Raw genomic sequence first — 15,703 nt, 5'->3', positions numbered from 1 at the left:
TTCTAGTTTCTGACTCTATGAATTTGCTTATTCTAATTATTTTATATCAGTGAGATCACACAATATTTGTTCTTTTGTGTCTGGCTTCTTTCATTCAACTTGATATCTTTTATGATGTTGATCCATCCATGTTGTCATATGTATCAGAACATCATTCCTTTTTCTGACTGAATGATATTCCATTTTATGTATACATCACAATTTGCTTACCCATTCACCTGTGGATGGACTTTTGGGTTTTTTCCATCTTTTGGAAATTGTGAATATTACTATGAACATTGGTGTCCAAATAGCTATTTGAGTCCCTGCTTTCAGGATTTTTTTTTTATGGAAATTTTAATGAGAGCTGATAATTGATTTTCTTTCCACAAGAAGACACAATGCAATTGTGTCATACACCATAGTTGTATGAGATACAAAACAAGAGGATCATTTTTCAAGTCTCCTCGCTGATAAGGGCATATGGGAAAGGCAATATTTATCTTGTCTCTTATCCCATAAGAATACAATTCACATATAATATAAAATAGTTAAAATAGTTATAAGAATTCATCAGTCACTGTTTGAGTTGGGTATCTATCTCTTGCCATAAAAAGAATTGTGATGCTATTGTCCCCCCACAAAAATTTTCTGCTTCAATTAGATTTACTCACTGGTAGCTGAATATACATGTGCTTTCTTTGCTCTGAACTATAGCCCTTTTCTTAAATATGCTTTAAAAAAATTTTTTTAAATAAACTTAGATTACATAAATGTTACACAAAAAATATGTGGGATTCCTATATGCCCTGCTCCCTAGCCCTCTCACATTTTTCCATATCAACAACATCCTTCATTAGTGTGGTACATTTACCACGATTGATGAACACATCTTGGAGCACTGGCACTAAGCAATGATTATAATTTATGTTGTATTTACACTCTTTCTTGCACATTTTTGCAAGTTATTACAAGATATACAATGACCTATATCTGTCATTGCAATGTCATTCAGATAATTTCCAAATCCCAAAAATGCCCCCAAATTACACCTATTTTTCCCTCTCCCCTCAGAACCTAGAGTAGCCACTGACTCCACATCCATGATAAAAGTTGATCCATTGCTAGGATCACAACAAGTCTATAGTAGAACAACTATAAGTCTACTCTAGTCCATTGTCCATTCCCCAATCCTGAGGATTCTGTGATGGTGATTGAGAGGAGGCTTAGACTCCATAGGGCAGATGGATGGGACTTTATTCCTTGCAATTGTGTACTCTTTCTGTTCCCTGAGATGGTCAATGTCAGTCATCATCTCCTTCTTACTTGTCCTGGGTGAGTCCAATGATCTGTGGAGTAGGTGTTACAAATCTGTTGAGATTCAAGGCCCAACTGGCACATAGACAGCCCAAAGATTTAAGTCTCTTGGATGTACAACTATCAACTCTTGTACTAACTATAGGTACACATAGAGGGGTAGCAGAGCCATGTGTAGGGAAAAACAGCTAAGTCCAACTCTGACACACTGGGGAGTGTAAATTCCAAAGTAGGGCCCACTGGCAGGGCACCAAACTCCTGAGCTATCTGTCCTGACTATAGTGTCTGGATGTCTTCAGAGCTCTCAGGAGTCTTGCTCTTTGAGGTAATATTTACTTTGGCAGTCAATGAGTTCCTGCTGAGGCTACATAACTGTAACCTCTGAAATGACCTCCTGACTCACTTTGAAGTCTCTTAGTCATATAAATTTGTACTTACCCTGTCCCCCTTTTGGTGAAGGTTTTTTCCAACTGCATTGCTAGTTAGTTCTTGGTAGTAATCTTTTAGTGCAGGGGAAGCTCATCCCCAGGAGTCATGCCCCAAGCTGGGGGGAAAGTAATGCATTTATATGCAAAGTTTTGGCTTAGAGAGAGGCCACATTTGAGGAACAAGGAGGTTCTCAGTAGGTAACGCTTAGACACCTATAACACTATGCTAGGTGTCAATTTCAAAAGTAAAGGTTCATAAGTACAGTCATCACAATCAAGGGCTCATCAATGATACACCATCCTTCAGTAGCCACTGCCCCTGTACTCAGGGGATTCTTGCTGTTCCCTGAGACAGAGAGAATGTGGTAGAGATTTCCAGGATGAGAATTTGATATTTCTTTGGTTATTGTGTGGGTTTCCACCCACTGTGACAATGCCCCATGAACACTTGAATACATTCATATGCCTTATATGTATACCCCAGATAAACCCCTTCCCATGTATCCCCCCTCTCTGACACTCCACACCAATGATCCTCGCCTGCCACAGTTGTACCCCTTCTATGATCCAAACCTTCTTAAAAATTGAAGCCAACAAAATAACTGAATACAATTAATAGGAAAATGATGTTATAATCAGGGTTTTAAAAATAATGAATAAAATGTGAAAACTTTTTAAAAAGTTTGAGATAATATAAAAACATAAAATTTAAAAAAATTAACATAAATCTTTCATCACCATAAGATCTGTTGCCTTGTATGTATAGCGACATTTGCTTCCATTCATTTGCCCAATGTCTTAAATTTTTAATTTTGTCTTCAAAGAAGCTTTATGTTACAGAAAATTCACATACAGAGTATATAAATTATTTTGAATATATACCTATAAGTGGGATTGTGGGATCATAAAGTAATTCTATAACTAACTTTCTGAGGAACCACCAAACTATTTTCCACTGTGCTGCACCATTTTTCATGCCCACAAGCAATGAATGAGTATTCCTTTTTCTCCATATCCTCTCCAACACTGGTTATCTTCCATATTTTAAAATAGTAGCCATTCTAGTGGTTGTGAAATGGTATCTTGCTCTGGTTTTGATTTACAGTTCCCTGATGGCTACTGATGTTGAGTTTCTTTTCATGGGGTTATAGTATTGTACATCTTTGGAGAATTGTCTTTTCAAGTCTTTTGTCCATTTTTAAAAATTGGGTTTGTGTGTGTGTGTCTTTTTATTGTTGAACTGTAGTATTTCTTCATATATTCATATATTCTGGATATTATGCCCTTATCAGGTATATAGTTTCCTTTCTATAGGTTGTCGTTTATCTTCATGTTAAAAACCTTTAATGCATGATGGTTTTAAGTTTTGAAGAAGTCCTATTTATCTATTTTTTATTTTTGTTCTTTGTGCTTTGGTTTTAAATCTAAGAAACCATTCCTTAACACACAATTCTGAAAATACTTCCCTATGTTTTTCTTCTAGGAGTTTTATAGTTTGGGTTCCCATTTCTAGGTCTTTCATCCATTTGGAGTTCATTTTTTAATATTCTTTTTGCATATTGATGTCCCCAACACCAGTTGTTAAAGAGACTATTTTTCCCTTCATTTAGTGGACTTGGCACCATTGTAGAAAGTAACTGGTCATACAATTACTTTTGTCAAATTGATCTGTGAGTCTCCCCATGAAGACTAACTGTGAAATTCACATCAGGCAGTTCTGGAAGTGGGGTGGGTCCCATCAGCCTGATCTGCATCTTCCTGTGGGTGTGAATGTTACCAGTCCTTTGCTGGCCCCTGCCACCTATATCACTGCCACCCAATGGGGCAAATAAGCAAAAACATTTCTTACTCTACTCTTGTGTATTTTAACAAAAGTTTATAAAACAAAATAAATGGCACATATGTTTTCTAAAAGATGCTAATAATTGACTACAGACACGAGGGTTGTCTTCTGAACTCTGAACTCTATTCCGTTGGTCTATATGTCTGTGCTTGGGCCAGTACCACATTGTTTTGATTATTGTAGCTTTGGAAGTGTGAGTCTTCCAACTTTGTGCTTCTTTTTCTAGATGATTTTGGCTATTCAAGGTTTTTTACCCTTTCATATAATTTTTATTTATTTATTTATTTTTCTCCCCTCCCCGAGTTGTCTGCTCTCTGTGTCCATTCGCTATGTTGTTCTTCTGTGACCGCTTCTATCCTTATCAATGGCACTGGGAAACTGTGTTTCTTTTTATTGCATCATCTTGTTGTGTCAGCTCTCCATGTGTGCAGCACCATTCTTGGGCAGGCTGCACTTTCTTTCGCACTGGGCGGCTCTCCTTACAGGGCGCACTCCTTGCACGTGGGGCTCCCCTACGTGGGGGACACCCTTGCATGGCACAGCACTCCTTGCATGCCTCAGCACTGTGCATGGGCCAGCTCCACATGGGTCAAGGAGGACCAGGGTTTGAACCGCGGCCCTCCCATGTGGTAGGTGGACACCCTATCCATTGGGCCAAGTCCACTTCCCGTTTCATATAATTTTGATGATTGACTTTTCCACTTCTGCAAAGAAGGTTATTGGAATTTTGATAGGGATTTCACTGAATCTGTAAATCACTTTGGATGACTAAAAACTCTCGTATTCATCCTATGCCAGTTGAGTCCTGAAACCCAGCAGATACATGGCCAACTCCTAGTCTCCAGTTGTTTGGACATGCCCTGGACAACTAACCGAACAATGGAAATGGACCACACCATCTCAAATGCAAAGAGTAGTTCAACTGCAAGCCCCGTAATATGTGTGTCCCCTCTCAACCTGAAGCAGTCAGAGAGGACATCATCCCAAATCCCTCAAGACCGAGAAAGAACAATAATAAGGGTGGAGTTTAACCATTGACTAAAGCAGATTTACTATTATTGTAAATAACTGAGTAATTTATAATATTGATATGAAAAATTAATTTAAAAAAACATATTCAAAGAAACCTGAAAACTTAGTGGAAAGACCCCAACAAATAACTTCTGGAAAATAGATAGTAGATGAAGAATTTGGGATGAGTTACAGTGGAAAGATGTGAAATTTCTTTCTCTACCTTCAGAAATATATATTTATTCATATGTCTGCAGCAGTTTAATATCTGATCTTTATGTAGTGAAAATTGAAAAACAGAATTCTTTTTTGTTGTTGTTGAAAGTGGTTACTTTTAATGTCACTTCCAACTACCATGTTTTTCCCAATAGAATTATTATTATCTTTCTAAATACACAAAACTCACAAGCTTTACATTTTTAGGTCTGTAATTGGATTTCTCACAGTTAAATTGTTGACATACTATTCTTATTGGTTTTAGGGTTGACACAGCTATTCTGACATCTGTGTTTTTTGCATTAAAAACTGTTTCAGTTGTCTATTTACCATCTAGTTAGCAGGTGCCAGATAATTTCAGGCACATGAATCAGAGATTTTACCCTGAACCTGGGTGTAGTCATGGTTAGGAAGAAATCGACATCGGTACTTCTTCTCTCCCTTCATGGATTGAAATATAACTGATCTATACCTATAGAGTTTTGCCCAAAGAAACTCATAAAGATGTTGTTTTATTCTCCTAGACTGCTTAAAGGCTGAAATGGGTTGGCTAAAACAATGGGAATTTATTAGCTTACATTTTGAGGTTATACCCAAAATCAATACCCAAATACCCAAATCAAGGCATCATCAAGACAATGCTTGGCGGCAGACTTGGCCCAGTGGTTAGGGCGTCCGTCTACCACATGGGAGATCCGTGGTTCAAGCCCCGGGCCTCCTTGACCCGTGTGGAGCTGGCCCATGTGCAATGCTGATGCGCGCAAGGAGTGCTGTGCCATGCAGGGGTGTCCCCCGCGTAGGGGAGCCCCATGCGCAAGGAGTGCGCCCCGTAAGGAGAGCCGCCCAGCATGAAAGAAAATGCAGCCTGCCCAAGAATGCTGATGCACACACGGAGAGCTGACAGAACAAGATGATGCAACAAAAGGAAACACAGATTCCTGTGCCACTGACAACAGAAGCAGACATAGACGACGCAGCAAATAGAAACAGAGAACAGACAACCGGGGTGGGGAAGGGGAGGGAAGAAAGAAAAAAAGAAAAAAAAAACAATGCTTTCTTCCTGAAGACTGGCTGCCGGCAATCCTTTGCTCCTCTACCACATGGCAAGGCACATGGCATCTGTTGGTCTCTCCCTTTACTTCCAGGTTTTGTTGTACAACTTCTTGATTCCATGGCTTTCCCTCTTCATCTGAGTTCATAGCATTCATAAAGGACTCCAGAAATAGGATTAAGACCCATCCTGAATAAAGTAGGTCACACCTTAACTGAAGTAGCCTTATCAAATAGTCTTACTTATAAAAGGTTATACCCACAGGAATGGATTATTCTTAAGAACATTTTTTCCTGTGGGTACAAATAGCTTCAAACCACCACAGATGTGTAAGCATTCATTGGCTTTGCCATTCAGACTTCCATGTTCTCATTCGATCTACACAGTGACAGTATAAGTTGAGTTATGCCAAATTTCAAAAAAAAAAAAAAAATGAGAGCATGCTCCCTTTTTGCCAGTGCCAAATGCATTGCTCCAAGTGCACAAAAGTATTTAAACAAGTTTTAGTAAATCTCATATTGTCTGATTCTAAAATAGGTAAGTGTTAAACTCTGTATAAGAGTGTACCAGCCAATGTTTGTTTTGTATTGTAGGTGAAGAAGTTTTTGATGGTTCATGGAGCTTCCATTCACCAATCTGGAAATGGCATTCATTTTATTGGCTTTTGTTATCTTTTCCTTATTCACGCTGGCTTCCATCTACACTAACCCAGATGAGAGAAATGAAGGTAAAAACAATTAAAAAGCAATGTCTTTGGGTTTGCTCTTTATTTCCTTTCCCTTTCCAAGCTATTCTTTGCATGATTTGTTTTGTTTCTGTTCTTTATGTATGTGTGCATGTGTGAGATAGAGTGAGTTTGTTTTGTTGTATATGTGAAGGAGAGAAAGAAAGATTGCTTATTAAATAGCCTGAATTATCTACTATGGTCTTTTACCACAGTTCATTCAAAAAGGTTTGGAAATTGAAGAGGTCATTTACATAACAGCAAATCCCAGAATCTGGCAGGTCTTATGTCCTGAATCTAATATGTGTAGGTTTGTTTTGACCATTTCACCATCTCCTTATTTCTATCACCAATCAGAAATTTAAAATGTGCAAATATCCCAATGTTATAAAAAGTTTTTTAAAGGTAATTTTTACAAGCTAAAATGAAATTCACAGGAAACAAATTCCATATATATGGTGTGTGTGTGTTTTGTGTGTTCATTCAATTATATATGTAAAGAAAAAGGATTAGAATTCTTTTAAATGTGTTCTTTTCAAAGCACAAACATTTGGAAAATATGTAGAAGAATTTAAAAAACCACAACACCATATGTTTTGCTTACTGCCAATAAAATTTTTTAACAAAAGAAGTATATAATTTAAAAATTTGTGCTTGGTATTTCACTATAGTTTAGGACCTACCAGTTTTCATACAAAATGTATGATAATCAGGAGAGCATTGTATTTTCAACACCAAAAATTTAAATATGTGTGTGTAAGTTTATTCCAGAAAAATTATAAATATTCATAGAGAATAAGATAAAACAAGAAAAGCAAATTGTGTTTCTTCACCTTCCCTCTCCCATCTACTCTTGGCAATAAAAGAAGTGCTCTCTATGAAACAGAATGTTATCTGCCTTGTAGAAATGCAGTACTTATAGAACTAGAAAACAAAAAGCCTCAGTAAATAAGACATTCAAATTCATGCTGATATGCAAATTGGGAAACACAATTCAAGTCCACAAACTGTTTTTCCTACCTCAAGAATTGTTTATATTGCATTAATTTTAAATGGGTTTGATTGTGAGAAAGGTGAAACTCCAAATAGAATTGACTTTAACAAGATAATAGTGCATTCCTCTCACATGGAAGGAAGTCTGGATGTAGTGAATCCAGGCCTGGTGTGGCTTTCCATGGTTTCTTGGATCGAGGCTACATCTACTTCGATTTTCTGCTATTCTCAACCTGTATCTTCTATGTAATGGACCAATATGGCTGATCTGTGTCTTGCTATCATTTATGTATGCCAGTCATCAGAAAGAAGGAAAGAAGGAAGAAGGGCACATCCTCTCATCTTTAAGGCACTTACAGAGGTTGCACATACCATTTTCCTTTGGGCAGAATTTAATTCATGGACACACCCAAAGGGAAACTGGGAAATGTCATTTTTCTTCTGGAAGGCCATGTGCCCAGATAAAATTTTGGGTTTTTGTTCCTAAGGGAAGAAGAATACAACCAATAGTGTCTGCCAAAAATGTATATTACTGACCATCAGTCATTGTTGGGCTAGATGAGAATATTTGAGCTAGAAAGAGTGGTGAGAGAGCATCTCACCTACAAATTCTTTTTTTTAATTTTATTTTATTTAATTCCCCCCCTCCCCCAGTTGTCTGTTCTCTTTGTCTATTATTTGCTGCATCTTGTTTCTTTGTCCGCTTCTGTTGTTGTCAGCGACACGGGAAGTGTGAGCGGCGCCATTCCTGGGCAGGCTGCTCTTTCTTTCCCGCTGGGCGGCTCTCCTTATGGGGCGCACTCCTTGCGCGTGGAACTCCCCTACGCGGGGGACACCCCTGCGTGGCACAGCACTCCTTGCGCGCATCAGCACTGTGCATGGGCCAGCTCCACACGGGTCAAGGAGGCCCGGGGTTTGAACCCTGGACCTCCCATGTGGTAGACGGACGCCCTAACCACTGGGCCAAGTCCATTTCCCCTCTACAAATTCTTAAGCAGAGATGAAATTAGAAAGATATATCATGACTGGATTCCATCATAGACTAATAAATATGCATTTTGGAATGTAACACATGGCCATATGCCTTTGAGCTCCCTACATTGTTCTGTCATTCGTCTCTGTTAAGAAGCACTAAATTTAAATATTTATATTTCAGATGTGGCATCAGATACCTGAGAAATGTACTGAATTTCTCAGGTGCTCAGCTGGTTAGTAGAAGAGCCAAAACTAGAACACAGGTTCGCTAACTCAAGTTACTCCCCTGTCTTCTGTACTGCTTGGCCACCTAATGATACCCCATGAGCATTTTTGGCCAAAGGAGTAGCCCAGTCATAGGAATGTACCTCTTCTTTAAATTTCCATATTCCATTCATCTTAAATTGGTTTTCCTCCTGTATCTATTTTTTTTCCTTTTTTTTTAAACTTTAGTTAAAAAAAAAAATCCTACTCCTCAGGGCCCACAGTGACAACCAAGCTTCACTGCTTGAAGACCAAGATTCATAGATACTTACAACAATGCTGAGGGCTTGACACTCTAGTCTGTCCTTCCCTAATGAGAGCCACCCATGCTCTCAAGAGACACCTTCTCGTCTGTTTGAGAATATCAGTCCACACCAGGATGGGGGTACAACACTTTCCCTCTCATTGTATGTGTCTCCACCCACTAATATAACACAATATGACAAGAGGAGCACTCACACATTCCCTAGAAGCCTGTCCCAGGTGCACCCTGTGCCAGATGCCTCCTGTCAAACACCCCAAACAAGTAACATTTCCTTATTATATTTTCTAAAGAATTTTCTCAAACTTCTTATCTAATGTTCATTTTCCAATCTAATACTCCTCCATTTGAATGTTACCATATCAGCAGGATAAATTGTGGACTGAACTAGAATGAACTGCTCAAGGATTTCTATCAAAAAATACCTTTAGCTTAGCATTAACTTCTCCTCACAACCATTAGGTCAGACAAGCACAATTTCACATGAGATTATAAAAGGTATAGACTTTCCTAAATATAAGACCTATGAGTAAAATTCCTTTCTCAGTATCAGTAAAGAATTACAGAAATCTCTAAATATAAACATGAAAGATACAGATTTAATGTAAAATGTATTTATAGAAAATCTAATGGGCTTAAGCTATGAGTAATGGAGGTTCCAAAGAAGAACAGGACTCAGCTCCTACCCTCAAGGAACTACCAGTCTAATAGGGGATTCCATTTTGTAGCCAGAGAAGAATGCAGTAAATGATCCACCAGAGGTTCTTCCTAAGGATAATGGAGTCAGAATGGGAAGATCTCATTGGGCACTAAGAGGGGCTTCACAGATGAGGTGGCCATCTTAATGCAATTAATGCAGATAGAGTAGGGTGGGGTAGGTTGGGTAGAGTGGATTCTAAATAAGAGAACAGCTTAAGGAAATTAGCAAATTGGAAAATTAAGTCTTCAAATATATGTATATGTATATATATGCTATAGAAAAGCAGCTATAATTTGAAATGTACATACATCCAATAATAAATTAGTGAGAGCTGATCATTGCCCAGAATATTCTCAAGACTTTCAGGAGCCAAGCAAAGAACTGAGGATTTTAATGTTACCACCCTTAGACCTAGAAGATGGGAGGTCCTTATCCTCGAACTTCTCCTTTACAACAGGCTTCTCAAACTTTAATATCAAATAAATCACCTAGGGATTTTCTTATAAAACAGACTAAGAATCAGAAGGTCTGGGTGGGACCTGGGATTCTGCATTTCTAACATACTTCCAGGTGATGACAGTGCTCCAAAGGATGAGACAAGAAACTTGGTTATCTCCATGCAGAAGTCAGGAGAGAGCTTAGCTATTGACTGGGGTGTCCACATGCCTGCAATTTCATCATACAAATCCAAATACATTAGCATAATAACTTGTCTTTCTAACTCATTCTGTAGGTTTTCTTACAACTACTAATAAAAGCTCATATTACTTTATCTATATCAATCATTATATTATATCTATAGGAAATGTATTTTTACTACACTGTATCTAAAATCCCAAAAGTACACTCATTGGCAGCCTATCCATAAATTCCCATAAACATGAACTTATGAATGAACAGAACTGCCATTACAAGACTAGTTTGTGTACAGAAATAATATATCAGCTATTTATGACTCTCCTTGAAAACTCAGTGATGGGGAGTACAAATTACTTTACAATAGCACAACTGTATAGAGAGGCTTTTCCTGATAATGCTCAATGTACATTTGATCATCCTTTATAACATTCACCTTTGAGATATTTATGAATTGAAAATACAGTTTAACTGCAATCAATTGAAACATAACTAAGGTGGATATACCTGCTTGGCAAAAGGAATTATGCAGTGGAAGCCAAAGTCAAATATTGATTTGGTAGATTTCCATCTTTTTTTTATTATCTCGACCACAGTTTCCCTTTATTTTCTTGAATTATAAAGACTCCATTTCACAGTTCTTTAGCTTTTAAATTTAACACTGTCAAGCTGCAGTATCATTTTTGAAAGGATTGGTATGAAAGCCTCATTGTATCTTTAGAGAGCAGCACATTGTGATGCAGTAGCAGCTATTTCCTGCCTGAATTATATTGTTGTTCACCTACCCATCAAGCCTCTCTTTGAAAGCTGTCTCGTCTAATGACCAGCAGGAAGTGATAAAATGTAAGTGACCTATCAGTGAATTATAAGGATGTTCTGGTAGGTAATGATCCTTCATCAAAGGTGTATACTGCCTCCTGACAAACAGTAGCCTCCTTACAACATCCTTATGCCAGACACTGGCTGCCAGAATGACTGTGGGAACCTGCCAGGTAAACAGCATTTGATGACTGCCAAGATGAACAGAGCTGTAGAGAGAGAACTCAATCAAGGCTGAGGCTGGTGCATCCCCAGTCCTGATTAGGATAAATTTTAAATTACCTTGGAATTCTTTAGTTAGATTGAAAAACCTGATGTCTGTTAAGAATTCACTTAAGTTTTTGGTTTTATCTGCTGCTCTTGTCCAATTGTGTCATTGTGACTGAAAGACCCTACATCCTTACCTGAAGAGGCTGGGCATAGGAGTCTGGAGAAAATAATGGTTCAAATATATGCATATGGGTGAGGAATGGGTCAGAATCCCAACCATATTACCTATTCTTGTCCATGCCTACTTACTGTATGGCTCGAGCAAATCACTTACATACCCTAAGTCTCAGTGTCTTCATTTATAAGATAGTGATGAGAATAATTATCCACGCAAAGCTGCTATGAGAATTAAAATGTGATACATAGGGAAGCAGATTTGGCTCAACTGATAGAGCATCTGGCTACCACATGGGAGGTCCAGGTTTCAAACCCAGGGCCTCTTGACCTGTGTGGTGAGCTGGCCCATGCACAGTGCTGATGCGTGTAAGGAGTGCTGTGCCATGCAGGGATGTCCCCTGTGTAGGGGAGCCCCACGGACAAGGAGTGCACCCTGTAAGGAGAGCCGCCCCAAGTGAAAAAAGTGCAGCCTGCCCAGGAGTGGTGCTGCACACACGGAGAGGTGATGCAACAAGATGATGCAACAAAAAGAGACATAGATTCCCAGTGCCGCTGACAAGAATACAAGCGGACACAGAAGAACACACAGCAAATGGACACAGAGAGCAGACAACTGGGGGAGTCTAAACATACATATGTTTAAAACACAACACTACCTATTTTAAGCATTAAACGAATCATAGCTGCTGCTATGGCTATTTATTTTTATTTTTGCTATTTTGCTCAAGCTGTTCTTTGGTTTGTGTCTATGATATTCTATTTGTAGAGTGTTGCTGTTTGTGGCTCCGTAATCTACTGGGCTGCTGCAGTTGGATGACTGCAGTCTCCTGAGTTTGCTTGTTTGCTGTTAAGAGAATACCCTTTTGGTATTTCTTCTACACATGTTGCCTATTTAGCCCCCCCAAAAATGGATTTTGTTGAAATAAGTCTGTTTCTATAGTGACTTTCTAAGCTATTCTAGTTTTATTTTTGTTGGTTTATTTTTTTCCTTCATTTTTCATTTTGTTGGTTGGTTTTTGGTTTATGGGGCAACACTGATGCCACTTAATAGTAAGAAGTATTTGTTGAGTACCTGCTACTCAACACTGTAGCAGGTATTACAGTACTTCAAAAGAAGAAAGAGCATCTCCTTTGCTCTGGAAAGACTTTGTTCTGGAATGACTAGTAGAAAAATATTTTGTTCTACACATACTTCTCAGTTCTCAAATTTGGACAGAGTATCCTTAAAGGATCACTGGACAAATACAACAGACTCGAGTCCAGTCATTTCTTGCAATGTCTACAAAAGCATCCATGTTTACTTCATTAAACCGTTGGTCACTGTGTATGTCACTGGTAAACAGAGAGCTTCACTACCCTCACCACAAGTTTTTAAAAAATTCATGAGGGAAAATTTCTGTCCATTTTGGTGAACACATAATCTTTCTGTACTGATCTAATGCTATAGAATTCTCCTTACCTCTTAGATGGAAAGGGTTTTCCTTTACTTTAACCATATCACAATACCCTGCTGACTTAACATGCCATCTGACAGAAAACCCCATGAATAATGATGTACACTCAGTTGTAGCAAAAGTAAATTTTTAAATATTGATAAAAAATTGACAGAAGAGCTCTGAAGAGTTTGCCTATGGCACATCTGTTGCCCATCGTTAACTTAGAGTGTGACAATCTTACAAAATACTTATATCCCCATTCATTTCTACTTTAGTATGATGGGTACAGCAATGACTCAATAAACGATTTTTTTTAAGTAAATAATGACAGTTGATGACATTAAAAAACTGAAGTCAAATTAACTTAAGTCAGACTTTTAGGAAGAGGTAGATTTTTAGTTGCATCTTGAAGGAATGAAAGAAACATGGAAATTTAAAAAGAGAGCTAAGAAGACCTTATTAAGCAGCAGGTTTCAATGGTAGTGGCAAAAAAGACAGAAAGTCACATACAGTGAAAAAATCAACTTTGCCAGAGCAGGGAGGTTACACTAGAGACAATTCTGGACTGCTCCAAAGCAGGATGTAAATTATAAAAACTTTCCTTCTACAGCTTTTCCATAACCACTGGGCTCCTGCTATATGGCATAACATATAGATGGTAAATGTAAAAATGGGAAACTAGTGAATGATTTTAAACAGAAAAATTAGAGGCCAAATTGAGCAAAGATGGTCAATGAATCACTGTTTGCAGTAAAAAAAAAAAAAAAAGAGTGGTAACAAGGTAGATGTCCATCAACCTGAAAGTGATAGATAAATCATAGCAGATATATGCAATGGAATAGCATATAGTAGTGAAAGAATGAAATAATTTCATATGCACTGTCATTGAAAATGCCCAAGATATAATATGTAGTTGGAAAAGTGTGCAGCTGAACAGAATGATGATCCTATTCGTATTTTTAGGTTTATACATATATTTGTGTGTATGTGTGTGTGTATGTATCAATCTATCAACTGATCTATCATGTTTGGAATGAAAAGAGCACACAGAAACCAGCAGGCAAGGGGGTAACTCTAGAGAGAGGAATTGAGAGTAAAGGGCTTAATACTCTTCTGAACTGATTAACAATTACCTATTTTACCACCAAAATGTTATAAATTCTTCCCAAGTTAAATAATAATACATCTATAGCCCTTTGGAGTTGACAAAGTACTCACACTTTTAATATGATTCTCATGTGTCTTTTTTTTAAGATTTATTTTTTATTTATTTCTCTCCCCTCCCTGCCCCTCCCCAGTTGTCTGCTCTCTGTGTCCATTCACTGTGTGTTCTTCTGTGACCGCTTCTATCCTTATCAGCGGCACCAGGAATCTGTGTTTCCTTTTGTTGGTCATCTTGTTGTGTCAGCTCTCCATGTGTGTGGCACCATTCCTGGGCAGGCTGCACTTTCCTTCGCGCTGGGCGGCTCTCCTTACGGGGCGCACTCCTTGTTCGTGGGGCACCCCTACACGGGGGACACCCCTGCGTGGCAGGGCACTCCTTGTGCGCATCAGCACTGCGCATGGACGAGCTCCACATGGATCAAGGAGGCCCGGGGTTGGAACCACAGACCTCCCATGTGGTAGACGGACGCCCTAACCAATGGGCCAAGTCCACTTCCCCTCTAATCTTTAATAGTTGGTTAAGGAAGTAGCAAAATCCCACCTTATCTATGAATTGAGAGAAGTGACTTTCTCAGTTTACACTGCCAGTAAATGACAGGACCGTATATTCTGCCACAAGTGCAATGCCCTATGAACTTCTTAAAGAAGCAAAACTTGAGGAGCTCTCAACTCTGTACTCTGAGCTGATGATCACTCAAATAGGGCATTGTATTTTCACTCTGAATTTTATTGTCCTCCTAGGACCCTCTCACTCTGATTCACAGCAACCAGTCCCATACTACTATAGTTCCTCTGTTACTGAATAAATATTTACTTATATTCATTAAATAAAAATTTATTGAGCACTTTCTATATTCTAGATATTGACAATACATTAATGAACATGCCATTCAGTCATGTCCTTGACAAATATTTGTTGAAAGTTAAATATTCATTCACTGTAGGAGATATTTAATGTGTTTTGATAATATTAACCTCTTAAAGCTCACATCCTTAATGTTAGAGACATTGAACATCTAACTAAATAACTATTTTATTGCAGTAATGATAAGTGTTAAGAAGAAATACAGAGAGACTACAATAGGGGAACTTGCCACATAAACAAGACCAAGAAAACCTTTTCTGAGGAAAGGTAAACCTAGACTGACAGAACTTTGTGGAAAATGAAAGCAGGGAAGAAAGAGACCTGGCATTACAGCATATGGAAAGAGCAAACGAGGAGGCTGTTCCATGGGAAGGAGCACAAAAAAGTAATACAAGTGCCAAGCGTGACTTGATTACAGAGGGCCAGGCAGTGTGGCTAGGACAAGGGATTTAAATGGGGCTGTGGGCAAAGGAGGAATTTCTGATCCTATCTCAAGGCAAGGAAACAACCGTTAGTGATTTTAAGTAGGGGAGACATGTACTTAGATACATATTTAAAAGATCCTTCTATTGTGAGAAAACAATACTGTCAGGGCAGGAGAAGATGCAAAGAGATGAACTGGAGACTATCTAT

The 15,703-nt window shown here is 38.4% G+C and overlaps 1 pseudogene; it reads left to right on the top strand.

The window, feature by feature from the left end:
• LOC101424386 (transmembrane protein 126A pseudogene) overlaps positions 1-15,703 on the top strand; it is a 48,136-nt pseudogene that overhangs the window by 4,733 nt on the left and 27,700 nt on the right.

This window comes from Dasypus novemcinctus, chromosome 1, assembly GCF_030445035.2.
Source record: "Dasypus novemcinctus isolate mDasNov1 chromosome 1, mDasNov1.1.hap2, whole genome shotgun sequence".
NCBI lineage: Eukaryota > Metazoa > Chordata > Mammalia > Cingulata > Dasypodidae > Dasypus > Dasypus novemcinctus.
The sequence above is the reverse complement of the archived record's forward strand: the minus strand, read 5'-3'. Positions and strand labels throughout refer to the sequence as shown.